The sequence below is a fragment of the Rhinopithecus roxellana genome, chromosome 13 (assembly GCF_007565055.1).
Source record: "Rhinopithecus roxellana isolate Shanxi Qingling chromosome 13, ASM756505v1, whole genome shotgun sequence".
NCBI lineage: Eukaryota > Metazoa > Chordata > Mammalia > Primates > Cercopithecidae > Rhinopithecus > Rhinopithecus roxellana.
In genome coordinates this window covers 45,896,557-45,913,771 of record NC_044561.1, presented here as the reverse complement: position 1 = coordinate 45,913,771, position 17,215 = coordinate 45,896,557, and the positions used below count along the sequence as shown (strand labels likewise).

At 51.9% G+C, this 17,215-nt stretch overlaps 1 protein-coding gene across 4 annotated transcripts in view; it reads right to left on the bottom strand.

Moving 5' to 3' along the window:
- Positions 1-17,215, bottom strand: part of AGPAT3 (1-acylglycerol-3-phosphate O-acyltransferase 3) — a 130,291-nt gene that overhangs the window by 75,504 nt on the left and 37,572 nt on the right. For 3 of the 4 annotated variants that reach the window (XM_030914570.1, XM_030914574.1, XM_030914571.1), the window contains exon 2: positions 14,385-14,447. The exons of the other annotated variant lie outside the window; for it this stretch is intronic. The gene's annotated coding sequence lies outside the window, so the exon portion shown is untranslated. The remainder of the gene's footprint in view (positions 1-14,384; positions 14,448-17,215) is intronic. 4 annotated transcript variants of the gene reach the window in all.

The window sequence follows — 17,215 nt, the reverse complement described above, 5'->3', positions numbered from 1 at the left end:
CCACAACCCCTACAACCCCTACAACACCCACAACCCCCACAACCCCAATACCCACAACCCCCCAACACCCACAACCCCTACAACACCTACAACCCCACACCCATAACCCCAACCCCAAACCCAACACCCACAACACCCACAACACCCACACCCCCTACAACCCCTACAACCCCCACAACACCCACAACCTCTACAACACCCACATCCCCAACACACACAACACCCACAACCTCTACAACACCCACAACCCCCGCAACACCCACAACCCCAACACCCACAACCCCTACAACACCCATAACCCCTACAACACCCACAACACCCACAACCCCTGCAACCCCTACAACCCCTACAACACCCACAACCTCCACAACCCCTACAACACCCAAAACACCCACAACCCCAACACCCACAACCCCTGCAACCCCTACAACCCCCACAACCCCTACAACACCCACAACACCGTTCTGCCTGTGAAGACGGCAACTCGACCACCCGGTAGATAAGGCAGCGAAAGGAGTTACGTGGACCCCCACCTGCCTGCCTCCTCCCCTGTGTGCCACACATGCCCACCCTTACTTTAAATGTGCCCACTTTCTGCTCCAAAAGCAAAGTGGTACCCTCAAGGCAGGAGCCTTTACCACTTCCCCTAAGCTAGCTTTGGAATAAAGTCACTTTCTTCATACCCGACCTGCTCCTGTTAATTGGACTCTGCCAGCGGCAGGCGACTAAACCTGTGTTTTGGTCACAGAAACTGAAACTCTGTCACAGAGAGGCAGAACTTAAAGGCAGGGAGGACACAGACAGACGCCAACGTGGAGACGACTGGGGTGGGAGCATAAAGTTGCACACTCTATAAAACACCTGCAACCAGACGGCAGACCTGGGGGCCTGGAGGGCTCAGCAGAGACCCGGAGGGAGGGGAGCCACGGCAGCGCAGGGCAGCGGCGGGACTGCACCCACAACAGGCTCACAGACCCCAGAGCGGCAGATGTGCCCTGGATGGAGGTGACAGACCAAAAAGGCTGACAGCGGTATGTGTGTGGGGTGATGAGGGTGGGGGTGGGGGGTGTTTACTGTGTGCTTTGAGGACAACCCAGCAAATGGGGCAGTGGGGCAGGCCAGGGCAGAGTAGGCCCCCTCACTTGCCCGCAGGTCACCGGGTGCCTGGGAGTGGGGAGAGGGAACAGCTTGGCTCTGGGACAGGGGCAAGGGACCACATGCTCTGCCACTGTCACTCTTCCTAGAGAAGCAACAGACGTTACCCAAAAAGGAGCAGCCTGAGGATCTTAGATACGGACATGAGCATGAGGCAGCCACAAACAAGACTCCAACTTTCCCAACTACCAGCTCAACACCACGAAAAACTCGACGGAAGTGAAACAAAAACCCAGAAAGGCCAAGAGCAGAAACCACACACGGGAAGATGCAGGCATCTGTGATGCGCGTGCGCGAGCAGAAACCACACACGGGGAGATGCAGGCATCTGTGATGTGCGTGCGGGAGCAGAAACCACACATGGGGAGATGCAGGCATCTGTGATGCGCGTGCGCGAGCAGAAACCACACACGGGGAGATGCAGGCATCTGTGATGTGTGTGCGCGAATATGCACGTATTTTATCTGCAACTCCCTAATATACACAAAATGACCATAGCCCTGGTCCAAACACCAGTCATACCTACCGATACAAAAAGATTCCAATCACCTACTAAAAGGACAACATTCGCACTAGTTTAAAACAAACCTCAACTCTGCAGATAGAAGAGAAAGACCTAAAACAGAGAAATTCAGCAGAGCTAAAAATACTTGAAATAAATATATACTGGGAAAATGCAAAAAAAAAAGGGTCCAATATCATGATATTAGACAGTATCAGGCCAAATAAATAAATGAGACAAATCAGGAATATAATGCTAAAACTAAAATGCTTAGAGCAGATACAGTCATTCGATATATTCATACCAAATAACCCGACACACTTCATTAAGCAGAAATTCAGGGGATGCCACAGAAACCCACCTCAGCACGTGAAGGCAGGAGACACGCATGTCCCTTCCAACCCGAGAAAGAACACGCGGGCAAGAAATAAGCACACAAGGCTATCAGACACATAAACAACAAAGTTAAAGAAGCAGCGCATAAGGAGAAAGAGGCAATTCTGTACTTGACAAGAGAGAACACACCTTTCTGTTTTCAATATCCCATGGAAATATTCACAAACAGCACCCACATATGAAGCAGCAAAGAAATTCTCAACCAATACCAAGTAATAATTAAAATACAAACAATATTCCCCAGAAATTAGTAACAAAATCAGAAAACAGGCTTTTCTATATTGAAATTTAAGGCTGGGCACGGGGCTCACGCCTATAATCCCAGCACTCTGGGAGACTGAGGCGGGCGGATCACGAGGTCAGGAGATCGAGACCATCCTGGCTAACACAGTGAAACCTTGTCTCTACTAAAAAAAATACAAAAAATTAGCTGGGCGTAGTGGCAGGCACCTGTAGTCCCAGCAACTCGGGAGGCTGAGCCAGGAGAATGGCGTGAACCCGGGAGGTGGAGCTTGCAGTGAGCGGAGATCGCACCACTGCACTCCAGCCTGGGTACAGAAGGAGACTCCGTCTCAAAAAAAAAACTGAAGAATTTTCACAAACCATACTAATAAAACTAAAGCAGTGCTTTAGAGGAAACTTTAACCCATCAATTACTTTAAATCTTTAGAAATGAAAGCAAGACAATAAGAGAATGAAGCCTCCAACTTAAAAAGCTGAAAATTACAAAGTAACTGAAGGAATTAATAAATATAAAAGGAAAAAAAATTTTTTTAATCTTAATAGCTAAATTGAATTTTTTTTTTTTTTTTTTTTTTTTTTTTTGAAACGGAGTCTCGCTCTATCACCCAGGCTGGAGTGCAATGGTGCAATCTCGGCTCACTGCAAGCTCCGCCTCCCGGATTCACGCCATTCTCTTGCCTCAGCCTCCCGAGTAGCTGGGACTATAGGCACCTGCCACCACGCCCAGCTAATTGTTTTGTATTTTTAGCAGAGACAGGGTTTCACTGTGTTAGCCAGGATGGTCTTGATCTCCTGACCTCGTGATCCACCTGCTTCGGCCTCCCAAAGTGCTGGGATTACAGGCGTGAGCCACCATGCCCAGCTGACCTGTTTTTACAGAATTAAAATATCTGAGTACTGGGCATGGTGGCTCAGGCCTGTGATACCAGTGCTTTGGGAGGCCGAGCTGTGAGGATCACTTGAGACCAGGAGTTTGAAACCAGCCTGGGCAACACAGAAAGACCCCCATCCCTACAAAAAATTTACAAATTAGCTGGGCGTGGTGGGGCACACCAGCCACTTGGGAGGCTGAGGCGGGAGGACTGCTTGAGCCCAAGAGTTCGAGGCTGCAGTGAGCCAAGATCACACCACTGTACTCCAGCCTGGGCAAGAAAGTGAGATTTCATCTCTGAAAAAAAAAAAAAAAAAAAAAAAAAACCTCTACATGGAATCTTGTATTTTAAAAAAATTGTAAAATTAAAATAATTAAAATATCTACTAAACAGTTTTTAAAAATTTACCTCTAACAAAAATACCAAAGGCAGATGATTTCACAAGTGAATTCTACAAATCCTATAAGAATAGACTATTTTAACATTAATTAAACTTCCCCAGAACATAAAGAAGGAAGATGTCCCAATCCCTTTAATGAAGCAACAGTGACATAAAATTCACAAGGAGAAAGGGTGAGAGGGAAGGGAAGAAGGAAATGTGTCTAAATCACCGTCTCAAATTGAGGCGTGAGGAACCCAGGGGGGCCCCAGACCTCGCAGGCAGGGGGGTTCTGAGAGCCTTCTTCACAAGCTCATAGCCTTGTGCAGCATAATTTTCTTTATGAGCCTCAACCACGACACAGCACAACAGGCTGCCTGCAGAGGCAGAGAGATGTCAGCTGTGGCTGCTGAGGTCAGACATCAAAGAGACAGATAAAAATAGAAAACAGGGCCACTGTCCTTACTAATTTTGGAAACTATGGGTTTTCCTTACAAAAGCTGGTTTATCCCAGGACACAGGAAAAAAATATTTTTTGTATGCATTGGGCTTTGAAATGAATTATTAAATATTTTTAAATGCTCTTACTATTAATTTCTTAACTAGTGTCTATCAACACCATATTAGAGGTCTCTTGACCTCAGTACTCCTGGCATTTTGGATGGGATAACTCTGCTGGGGCCGGCTGTGCTCTGCGGGATTCAGCAGCCTCCCTGGTCTTTGTGCATTTGATGCAGGAGTGACTGTCTCCCAGCAGCTGCCAACCAAAAATATCTCCTGCCATCGCCAAATGTCCGCCAGAGGACAAGGGGAGTCACCCCAGTTAAGGACCACAATGGTTGCAACTCAAAAGCAAAATCTCTTTGGGGTCCTCAATAATTTTTTTTTTTGAGACAGGGTCTTGCTCTGTCACCCAGGCTGGGGTGCAGTGGGGTGATCTCAGCTCACTGCAACCTCCACTCCTGGGGCTTAGGTGATCCTCCCGTCTCAGCCTCCCAAGTAGCTGGTACTAGAGGCATGTGCCACCATGCCTGGTTAATTTTTGTATTTTTTATAGAGACGGGGTTTTACCATGTTGCCGGTCTCAAACTTCTGAGCTCAAGTGACCCGCCCACCTCGGCCTCCCAAAGTGCTGGGATTATAGGCCTGAGCCACCACACCAGGCCCTCAGTAATTTTTTAAGAGTGAAAGAGCCCATAAGTTTGAGAATCACTGCTCTTCATATGACTACAAATGCAAAAATGTCTTTAAAATTTAGCAAACAGGGCTAACAGCGCATTAGAAAGTCAACACACACACGATGACCATGGGGATCTGTTCCAGGAATGCAAGGATGGTTTGCTATGAGGAAACTGACTAACAAAGTTCATCTGATTCCTTAACAAGAAGGCTTGACAGGCAACACAACAACATTCAACCCTGGCTTCCCAATGAAAACACTCAGCAAAGCAGGGGCCAGTACAAAATATTACACGAATTCAATGTCTGCCTCCCCTATGAGCACACACTCACTGAACTTTCAGTGAGGTGCTCATTCACAGGCCAGTGAGCATTTCACTCGCTGGGCAAACACCAAAGGCACCGCAGCCAACATCAGGGACAAGGCAGAGCGCCCTGTAGTTAAAGGCCAGCCTCATGCATGCCCAGCGATGGAATACCCACAGTAAATATACATTTGCAAGGCCGGGCGCGGTGGCTCAAGCCTGTAATCCCAGCACTTTGGGAGGCCGAGATGGGCGGATCACGAGGTCGGGAGATCGAGACCATCCTGGCTAACACGGTGAAACCCCGTCTCTACTAAAAAATACAAAAAACTAGCCGGGCAAGGTGGCAGGTGCCTGTAGTCCCAGCTACTCGGGAGGCTGAGGCGAGAGAATGGCGTAAACCCAGGAGGCGGAGCTTGCAGTGAGCTGAGATCTGGCCACTGCACTCCAGCCTGGGCGACAGAGCGAGACTCTGTCTCAAAAAATACATATATATATATACATTTGCAAACTGACTCCAGCCAGGACTTTACCAAAATATCATGACCATATTTGGTTTATCCTAGGACACAGGAATGGTTTACTATGGAAAACCAATTAACAGGACTATTGACACTAAGTGATAAAAGGAGAAAAGCAACAGGATGATTTGCATTTAGACTCAGGAAAAGCAGATGCTGAAGTCCATGGCCATGTACCACTGATTAAGAAAGACGTAGGCACGAGGCCCTGTTCCTCAGGGCACTTCCTGCAGCCACTGGCATAGGACGAGTAAAGGAGAGAATTAAAGATTGGAAAGAATAAAGCAAGTTTTCATCATTTGTACATGACACGATCATCTGCGCGGAAAATCCACAAGTTCCTGGCCACGGCCAGAGCACCCCTGGTGCCCACAGGGGCTGCCTGCCATCCTCGCCTGGTCTGCGCCATGGCCAGCCTTCCTCAGGAGAAATTCATCCTCACTTGGGAGGGAAGAGGAAGGGAGACAAGGCCACAATAAAAAGGAGATGCGACTCACATGTGCCCCACCTTTTACTCGAATGCCAGGCTTGCCCTGTGGCCCCGGCATCATCCTCTGCCACTCTGGCAGGCTGGACTGAAGGCACACAGTGGTCCCATCCAGTTCGGGCCCGCGTGTTGCCATGGACATGCCTCCCCATTCCAATCCACATGGAAGTGGTGAGAACACTTACAGCAACACCCAAGCCGAGCCTGTGAGGACGACTAAGATACCTCTGGGCTCCCAGCGCCATCACGCCCATGAGTCCATAGAGCTCCACCAGGACCCCCTGACCTAAAGCCAAACCAGCACAGCAAGACATGCTGGGGCCCGGCCTGGCAGCTCCAGGGGCAGCCTCTGCTTTGAATCACATTCACCAAGAGGTAAGGGCGTGCCAGGCAGGCAGTGTCTGAGAGAAGACACACCCACAGGCACACAGCAGCCTTGTGACCAGGCATGGTCAGACGAAAGTCACCGCCCTCGTGTCTGCTGCCCTGCACTTCAGACGACTGCAGAGGAGCTGCTAGCTCATGAACACAGGTGACCCGGCCAATAAAACACGCAGAAATGTGCATGCATAGAACCCTTTACCTGTGTTCCAACAGGAGGAACCCCGTGCAGGACGTTCCAGAGCATAGCGGCTCCACAGTGGAAAAGGAGTCTGCAGCCCAGGCCACGGAGCACCTAGGGCCTCCTTGCCACCTTGATGAACTTATGAACAGCACCAGATAGACAGACAGAAAGAGCAGGCAGGAGGCAAAGTCCACCTTCCAGCGAGGCGGCATCTGGGCCAGGCGGGGTCACCCAGAGACCGGGGAGCTGTGAGGGCCAGTGTTGAAATCTTCCTGGACAGGCCTCACTGTGTTGGCCTGGACAGGCTGCTTCTGACCCTGCCCAGTCCCTCAATATAAGAGCGCAGTTCTAGGACACTTTCCAAATCGCACAAACACAGTTCAAGTCTTTAAGGCAGACTGGTTCTAGGAGACTGATGATCAGGTAACTGCTCCGAAACCATCACACAGACATAATGCATACATGTGTGTCTATAGGTACCTCTTTAGAACATACATAAAAAAGGAAGTATTTCTTTAAATGAAGTAGATCTATGTGTAGTGCAAGTTTCCCAAGATAAATTAAAATCAGGTTTTGCAGAGAGATGTCATGACACGTAGGTGCATTTTTGGAAACCCTGTGTGTGTATGTATGTTCTTACATGTACTTTTTATAAACTCTAGAAGGATAAACCACAAACCACTTATAGTGGTTCCCTCCAGGAAAAAGAGTGGGATTTGGGATGGAGTGAAGAATGCAACTTTAATTATTCATTAGATTTGGCTCTGTGTTTAAATTTCATAAGCATGTATTACTTTTATAATGAAAATGTAAATATCAAATGGAAAATTAACTTGTGTGCACATTAACCTCCAACCCTCTGTCTCTGCAGTGGCTGGAACAGTACAGCCTTGTCCTGAACACTGATTTGTTTCTTAAGAAAGAAGCTTCCCTTGCAGAATACCTGACTTCACGAGACACAGCTTGGCAGATCAAAGTCTGAGCCCTTTGCTCTCCCCTCATATATATCACACTTTAGAGCACAAAGATAATTCCTCCTCCAACGCACAGCAAAGGTGTAAGAACTGCACAGTGACAGTGACCTGGAACACCCACCACCTCCAGTTCCCCATGGGCATATAGCACACTTGCTTCCAGAGGCCAGGCCGGCCCTCCTCAGCCTTCCCCTCCACCTGTCCTTCACTCACTGTGTTAGGACCCTAGACTGCTGCTGGCAACATGTGCGGCCACAGCCACTGGGAGACACCTGTGGCTCCACTCCCCTCCTCCAGGGCATCTGCCACCAATCTCTGCAGCCCAGCACCTCTCATGGGCGCAGGACCAGACTGGCACAAACCTTTGGCTGCTGTCAGGGCTGAACACGGCATTCCCCAGAAACAGGCCGGGAGCACAGAGGGAGGCCATGTCCATCCGCCTCTGTCCTCCGTGTTCCTGAGACAGGTGTGAGTCACACCCTTCAGGCTCCCCTCGCTTGAGAACTCACAAACGGGAGGATCCCAGCCACAGGTCATGCTGTGGGTTTTAACCCAGAAAGAACAAGACACCACACACCTGCCTCACTTCCCCAGGATGCATCCTAGGTCTCCTAAACTCTTAGCCCAGGATGCCCTGGGGGCTGCAATGTGCCACCTGGGGGCTTACTCCTCACCCCCACCCTCTCCACGATGAGGCCTGGGCCCCCCTCCCCACCAGGCTAGCGTTCAGATAGACCCTGCAGAACGGTGGACTAATGCTCAGGACAGGGGCCCGGTGCTCCCTTACAGCTTCCCCCTGCAGCAGAGAACAAAGTCCCACCCAGTGGCTTCTCAGAGACCCACGGTCAGCCTGCAGGCCTGGGAGCCAGGCTCTCCCACAACGAGGGCAGAGTGAGGAGAGATGAGACCTGAGACAAACATGACAGAACGGCACCATCCGGATACCTTTTGTTATCCAAGAAAGACTCAAGAACACTTTAAAATCCTCTTAAAATGTGTATGAAAAATGAGTGGCCCACCGCCGGCCAGTCCACTGCCTGCCGTGACGGGGCCGTGGACCGAGGGGCCTGCAGCTTCCGAGGAAGCCACCCCAAGTGACGTCACCGGATCGGCCCAATGGGGCCCTTGCAGCACCCAGACCGAGAGGAGCCTTTCTTGAAGTTGGAAGAGTGAAGTCCCTTATCAGACAATGTTTGTTGTACAAAGAAAAAAAAATAGTAAGTAAAAATTAAAACCCACGAATGAAGTCCCGTTGAGCTGAGGCCCGGCCACTCTCGGGCTTTTTCCCAGCGGCCTCCCTCTCCAGGGCAGGGGTGGCTGTGACGGGGGCACGTGAGGACCCGGGAGCAGAAGACACAGGCCCACCTCGGGGCACAGACGGGCATCCAGGGGCCATGTGAGCTGAGCCTGAGCCTGTATCCTCATCCGAAAAATGCAAACAACAGGGTTCGCTCCACAGGGATGGAAGGAAATGAAATGACGAGGGACTTTTGCAGCCTGGAGCTGGCAGGCCACCACGCTGACGCAGCACGGGCTTTGATCCTTGCCCTCGTCAGCAAGTGTCCTCGGCAATTAGCCTTTTCTTAAAGAACCCAAAGGTTTTAGGATCTACTGGCGTTTCAGTCCTGAACCTGGAGCTGGAGGCCACAGGTCCCTTCTCATCCTTCTAGTGCTGCCCCCACGAGCCCTGGCTCCACTCCCCCCACCCCATGCCCTCACCTGCTATCTATGCAAGAGCTGGGCTCCTGTGCCCACTTCCCAGACGGGTCACCAAGGCCGAGGAAAGCAAATGCCTTGCTGTGAATCATGCAGCAAGTCACACACCGGGCTCCACAAGCTCCCAGCCCGTGTGCTCCCCCTGATCGAGACTCTTCCTCTCTGATCGAGAAAGGGGGCCGGGTGCGGTGGCTCAAGCCTGTAATCCCAGCACTTTGGGAGGCCGAGACGGGTGGATCACGAGGTCAGGAGATCGAGACCATCCTGGCTAACATGGTGAAACCCCATCTCTACTAAAAAAATACAAAAAACTAGCCGGGCGAGGTGGCGGGCGCCTGTAGTCCCAGCTACTTGGGAGGCTGAGGCAGGAGAATGGCGTAAACCCGGGAGGCGGAGCTTGCAGTGAGCTGAGATCCGGCCACTGCACTCCAGCCCGGGCGACAGAGCGAGACTCTGTCTCAAAAAAAAAAAAAAAGAAGAAGGGCCAGGGTTCAACGCACGGGTCAGGCTAGCAGGCAGCGTGTGAACTTGGCTGGTTCCACTTAGGACAGGCATTCCTTCCCCGCAGTCCTCAGGGCTGGGGGTGACCAGCCCCAATAAGGCTGCCAGCTCTGGATGTCACCAAATTCACCCCAAGCCCTGGTATTTTGTGCTTCAGGGCACAAATGAAGCTTGCCAAGTGCCTCATACACGCCTTGGAAATCTCACTCCAGCTTTGGGACACACGCACATTTTTCCCACGTAATTTAGGCTCTGAAGTGCTCAGGTCTTCCCGCACATGGAATGTGAAAGTGCCCCTGGAGTGCCTGGGCCAGCAGCCTCCTCCGAAGACTGTCATCCCTTTGCTCTGCTATTATGGGAGCATGCGTCCACGTGGGTGGGCACTGCTCTGTCCCCCGGGGTCTCCAGCACACCGAGCCGTGCGACGGCGACGGAGAGGGCGTGCAAACACCCGGCAGGGGAATCGACAAACATGTGGCTTTAACGTGGTACCGGTCGGCTGGGTTTGGGGGTTTGGTTGTTGTTGCTTTTTGAGTCTGCTGTTTTGTAGAAGCTCATATTTTTCACGGAGGAATTCAGATGAAACTGAAAACGCAAGCTCTAACGAAGCTTATGTGGCACGGTTTTGTTTTTTTTTTTCTGTCATTTTTTGAGACGGAGTCTCGCTCTGTCGCCCAGGCTGGAGTGCAGTGGCGCGATCTCGGCTTACTGCAAGCTCCGCCTCCCGGGTTCCCGCCATTCTCCTGCCTCAGCGTCCCCAGTAGCTGGGACTACAGGCGCCCGCCACCACGCCCAGCTAATTATTTGTATTTTTAGTAGAGACGGGGTTTCACTGTGTTAGCCAGGATGGTCTCGATCTTCTGACCTCGTGATCCGCCCGCCTTGGCCTCCCGAAGTGCTGGGATTACAGGCGTGAGCCACCACGCCAGGTATGGCACGGTTTTATAGAAAACTTTTTGTTAAAGTGTAACAGATACAGAGAAGTACATAAATCTTCAGCGTGTGGCTGGATGAAATTCCAGAGAGGATCCACTCTGACCAGCAGCACCCAGGTCAAGAAACGAATCCCAACTACTTTGGGAGGCCAAGGCAAGCAGATCACTTGAGCCCAGGAGTTCAAGACCAGCCTAGGCAACATGGCGAAACCCGGTCTCTACAAAAAATAAAAAAGTTAGCCAGGTGTGGTGGCACATGCCCGTGGTCCCAGCTACCGGGAGGCTGAGGCAGGAGGATCCCTTCAGCCCAGAGGCGCTCAAAGCTGAAGTGAGCTGAGATCGCACCACTGCACTCCAGCCTGGGAGTCAGAGTGAGACTCCGTCTCAAAAAAAAAAGGGAAAGGAAGGGAGGGGAGGGGGGAGGGGGAGAGGGGAGAGGGGAGGGGAGGGGAGAGGGGAGGGGAGGGGGAGAGGGGAGGGGAGGGGGAGAGGGGAGGGGAGAGGGGAGGGGAGGGGAGGGGAGGGGAGGGGGAGGGGAGAGGGGAGGGGAGGGGAGGGGAGAGGGGAGGGGAGAGGGGAGGGGAGGGGAGGGGAGAGGGGAGGGGAGAGGGGAGGGGAGAGGGGAGGGGAGAGGGGAGGGGAGAGGGGAGGGGAGGGGAGGGGAGGGGAGAGGGGAGGGAGGGGAGGGGAGGGGAGGGGAGAGGGGAGGGGAGGGGAGGGAAGGGAAGGGAAGGGACCCTCGCCAGCCCCTGAAGCCCCCCAGGCCTCCTTTGCCTCCTGCCAGGGCAACTGCCCCTCCCGCTCCCCCTGCTAGGTCTACCTGTCACTGCGCTGCAGGCATGTGGGCCTTGCACATGTGCTGACCCACTGCGCTTCTTCCATCCAGCATGTGCCTGTTGGCTCGTCCAGGCGGAGCGGGGCTGTCTCCACACACCTCATTCCATGCTGCTCCCCTGGGCAAGCACACGGTAGTGTATTCACCCAGTCCACCACTGCAGGGCACACGGGTCTGATGAACATGGAACCAACCGGTGACGCCCTTGGGCCTGGCTGTGGGTTCACGCTCCAGAGCAGAGCGGCTGGGTCACAAGCCATGGGTTTGCTCCGCTTTGGAAGATATCACCCAAGTTTTCCAAAAAGAGGTCAAGTCACAGTCACCATGAGGAACGAGCGTCCCATCGCACCCCATCGCACCCCATCCCACCTCCTCACCAACTCTGGCCTTATCTGTCTCTTTGGTTTTAGCCAATCCACTGACTGTGGAGTGATACAACATTTCTGGTTTTAAATGTTCATTTATCTGATAACCAATGAAGTTGCCTTTTCAGATGTTTGTTAGATATTTGGGCACCTTTCGAGAGGTACTGGTGCAAGTCATGGGCAAATGTTTTGCTACAGATTTCGATGTTAATACTCACCAGCTTGGGCAGGGGGCTGTTTAGTTCTGCAATCTCTCCTCCCTCCCAAAAGTGATACATGCGGCGCCACCACTGACAGTCATCCAGTTTTGTGAATGTCAAGTTACTCATCCTGGAAGCTTGGTTGTAAATCTGATTTGGGTTGTTCTGCAGCCATTACTAGCCCCAAAAGACACAATGTTTCCAACCTGTCCTTCTTCCCATTCTTTTCCCCAGACCTCGGTGGTTACAGAACCGTGATTCCCTGTCCCCAGAAAGGGGACCAAGGAGATCAAACTGATTTCCACCTTCATCTTCTCGAAATTTCCTCCTTCTGGGAGAGGTCTGCTGACGCCTGGTGCACCTCGGCCAGTTTCTCCCCTAGAAGCAAAACCTCGTCCACAGCACAAGCCCACGTGCGCCACATCCTGCACCTGACAGACTGGAAGCCCCCTGGCCCCCCAGCCCTTGCTGGTGGCCTTCCCACAGCCCTGTGGCCACGGCGGAAGCCCCACGCCCTCCTCTCAGCCCTGAGTACAGTCCAACAATAGCCAAAGGACACGCAGAGGAGTGGGAATGCCAGGAACGCCCTGAGAGCTGAACCTGGGGGGGGGGGCGCGCAAGACAGTTGAAGTTTCTTTTGCACAGAATAGCAATTTGCAACAATTTAACAGTTTAAACCACAGGCAAAGTATTAAATCAACAATAAGCAAACCCAGCAAGTCAACTTTTGTGAATTCAGAATGTTAGAGAGGAGAGCTCAGAGTGCCGGTCAGCTGGGAGCTGCCACTGTGTCTTTACAATATCGTTAGTATCTTTATAGTATCTGCTATCAAGTAAGCAATCTTAATAAAACAATCCTAAAGACACACTAGGCCGGGCACGGTGGCTCAAGCCTGTAATCCCAGCACTTGGGGAGGCCAAGGCGGGTGGATCACAAGGTCAAGCAATAGAGACCATCCTGGCCGACATGGTGAAACCCTGTCTCTACTAAAAACACAAAAATTAGCCGGGCGTGGTAGCGGGCGCCTATAGACCCAGCTACTCGGGGGACTGAGGCAGGAGACTCATTTGAACCCGGGAAGCGGAGGTGGCAGTGGGCTGAGATCGTTCCACTGCACTCCAGCCTGGGCGACAGAGCCAGACTGTCTCAAAATAAATAAATAATAAAAAATAAAAAGAGACACTAAATGCAGTCATTTTAATTTGAAAACTAAGGAGGCATTCAGCACCCAGCTCAGACGGTCAGCAGTGCTGTTCGAGGTCAGCCGTGACTGCATCTCCGAAAGCCTGAGCTTGGCGCTGGCCACGTCAATCCTGCTCGTGTTTGTTTTCATCAAATGGCAGCTGTCAACACACCCTGGGTTGTGACTGGGACGCAGGAGGCTAAGTCACCTGCCTACCCAGAACTGGGCCTGTGAGTTACACCTGGAAGCCTCAGAACATCAGGGATGGGATTTGATCTCTGCCGACAGTATCTGGAGAAGAGACGCCTCCCAGGTCGAAAGCAGCCACGGAGGGAGAAGGACACAGGGTCCAGGCCCACCTGGAAGGGACCTGCAGCCTCATCAGCCGCAGCAGCGGGCCTGGGAATGGGGGCGGAACACACGGAGCAGCGGGCAGGGGCCCTATGAGGACGGGCCACAGGAGCACAGGAGGAGCTGCCCATCCCCGGGCCCACCCAGTGACCCAACGGCCAGGCAATTCCCTGCTCTCGACCAAACCCAGGGCTTCCTGAGGACAGCGGCCCCCAGGAGCAGGGCACCGACCCCCAGGAGCAGGGCACCCTCCAGCAATAGCCAGCTGGGCTCCCCACGGGGATCGTGCAGCCGTCCCCAGGCCACCGGTCTGCCCCATCCCACAGATGGCTCCCAGTTGGTCTCCAGGAGAGAGATGGACTTCCTGGGCTGCTAACAGAGCCGGGGCAGCCCTGTGAGGTGACCCCCATGTCCTCTGTGCCCTGGTAGGCGCCTCAGCCCAGCGGCATTTGTAGCTTAGCCCCTTTGAGCTCAGCTCACCCCTCGCAGGAAGAGAACAAAGTTACCTGAACTTTACCCATCTGGGTTTTGGACAAATGAGAAGAGACCATAATAAATATTCTGTTGGTCACAAGCAAAGGTTAAAATATATACCCTTTAAGAAAAATTAATCAACAAGGTATCAAGGTCCAACACTGACCCCAACACTGGACACACACACACACACACACACACACACACACGGCGCCCTGTGTCAGGCGGCCTCACTGCCCACTTACCAAGGCACAAGGTCAGCAGAGCCAGTGGGAACAGCTGCCCTCAGGGCTTCCGGCTGGACAAGCCTGAAAGTGAAAGGCACACATGTCAACGTGCTTGCGTAGGACTGGAGAGACGCCGTGTGACCAAATACGTGTGGCCACTTCAAAACCTGAAAGGCTGCGTGCCAGGGAGACTGACAAGCACGCATTAACATCCTCTCCTGATCCAACACTCCGTAACTTAAACATCAGGGTCAAGGCCATTCAGGGCGTTGCTGTTGCACTGCTTCCCACTGCCTGGCCAGGAGGCCCAACAGATGGCTCATCAATGAACAGTCCCGGAGCCGCCAGAGGTCACGCCCCAGGAAGGACACGGGGAAGCCACCTGCAGGCTCTTGGAAAGGTGGAGCCACCGCGGGCCCCTCCAGATGCCACAGCTCCTGCAACAGCTACACCAGCCTTACATGCACTCCCGCTGCTCCCCAAAGCCCTGCCAGCCACAGCCCTGGGCTCCTCCAAAGTCCAGCCCAGCCACCCCCGGCAGACCATTAGCCTGCCTGCCCGCAACCAGGAAAAAGCCCATGTTTGCTCATTTGTGTTACATTGTGGTGAAATATACATAACATAAAATTCATCATTTTTAGGTGCATGGTTCAGGGGCTTTATGTCCATTCCCACTGCTGTGCAACCATCACCCCTGTCCATTTCCAGAACTTTCCCATCTTCCCAAGCAGAAATACTGTCCCCATTAAACACCATCCCCCCCAGCCCCTGGCACCCACCATCCCACTTTCTGTCTCTGAGTTAACCACTCTAGGGACCTCATATAAGCGGAATCATACACATTTGTCCTTATGTGACTGGCTTATTTCACTTAACATAATGTCCTCAAGGCTCACCCACTTGGTGGCAGGTGTCGGAATGTCATTCACATTTAAGGCTGGATAATATTCCACTACAGACACTATGGACCGAATGTTTGTATCCCCAGCCACAAATTCCTGTTTTTTTGAGACAGGATCTCGCTCTGTCACCCAGGCTGGAGTCACCGTGGTACAATCACGACTCACTGCAGCCTCAGTCTTCTGGGCTCAAGTGATTCTCCCACTTCAGCCTCTCAAGTAGCTGGGACTACAGGTGTGTGCCACTATGCCCAGATAATTTTTTTTTTTTAATTTTTTGTAGAGACAGCATTTCACTATGTTGCCTAGGCTGATCTTGAACTCTTGAACTCAAGTGATCCGCCCGCCTCGCTGTCCCAAAGTGCTGGAATTACAGGTATGAGTCCCCATGCCTGGTCCAAACTCATACATTGAAATCCTCCCTGCTAATGTGATGAAAATTTGGAGACAGGGCCATTGGCAGGGGATTAGGCCAAGAGGGAGGAGCCTCAAAAATGGGATTGGTGCCATTATGCCAAAAGACACAAGTCAGCTGCTTCCTGTCTCTCCGCCATATGAGGGCACAACCAGGAAGAGGCCCTCACCAGGCACCAAACCTACAGGCACCTCGACCTCGGACTTCCAGCCCCCAGAACTGTGAGAAATAAATGTCGGTTACTTAAGCCAGCCAGTTGGTGTTAATTTTTTTTACAGCAGCCCAAACTGACAAAGACAGTGTATACATCACATATTTTCTTGTATTAATCTCACAGTTCTAGCTTTCACATTTAGGTCTATGATCCATTTTGAGTTAACTTTTTTTTTTTTTTTTTTTTTTTTGAGACGGAGTCTTGCTCTGTCACCCAGGCTGGAGTGCAGTGGCTGGATCTCCGCTCACTGCAAGCTCCGCCTCCTGGGTTTACGCCATTCTCCTGCCTCAGCCTCCCAAGTAGCTGGGACTATAGGCGCCCACCACCTCGCCTGGCTAGTTTTTTGTATTTTTTAGTAGAGACGGGGTTTCACCATGTTAGCCAGGATGGTCTCGATCTCCTGACCTTGTGATCCGCCCGTCTCGGCCTCCCAAAGTGCTGGGATTACAGGCTTGAGCCACCGCGCCCGGCCAACTTTTTTTTTTTTTTTTTTTGAGACAGAGTCTCGCTCTGTCACCCAGGCTGGAGTGCTGTGGCCGGATCTCCGCTCACTGCAAGCTCCGCCTCCCAGGTTCACACCATTCTCCTGCCTCAGCCTCCCGAGTAGCTGGGACTACAGGCGCCCGCCACCTCGCCCGGCTAGTTTTTTGTATTTTTTAGTAGAGACGGGGTTTCACCGGGTTAGCCAGGATGGTCTCGATCTCCTGACCTCGTGATCCGCCCGTCTCAGCCTCCCAAAGTGCTGGGATTACAGGCTTGAGCCACCGCGCCCGGCCGAGTTAATTTTTAAATATAGCATAAAGTAGGGTAAAGGGCCATTGTTTTTGTAGATAGGTGTCCAATATTGTCTTCCGGTGTTTGAAAGGCATTCCTCCACTGTCTTCAAATCGCATGGTTTCTGATCAGAAGCCGGCTCTCACTTTAGTCTTTGTTCCTCTGTACGTGATAGCGTTTGCCTCTGTCTACTTTTAGGATTCTCAGCAACTGGATGATGGTGTGTGTGTCCTGGGGTGAACGTCTTCATGTTTCTTCTGTCTGAGATTTGTTGAGCTTCTTCTGAATGAGTTTTCATCAGATCCAGCCACTATCGTCCTCAGGTATTTTCTACCACATGCGCCTCTTTTCTGGAAATCAGTTGCGTACGTGACTCTGCTCGATATGGTCCCACGGATGCTCTGTTCATTTTTTTGTCTGTCTTTGTGTGTCATTTGACACAGTGCTGCGTCTTCAAGTACACTGATCTTTTCCTCTGCGATATCTAATCTCCCATGAATCCCATTCAGCATATTTTTCATTTTTAGAAGATATATTTGGGTCTTTT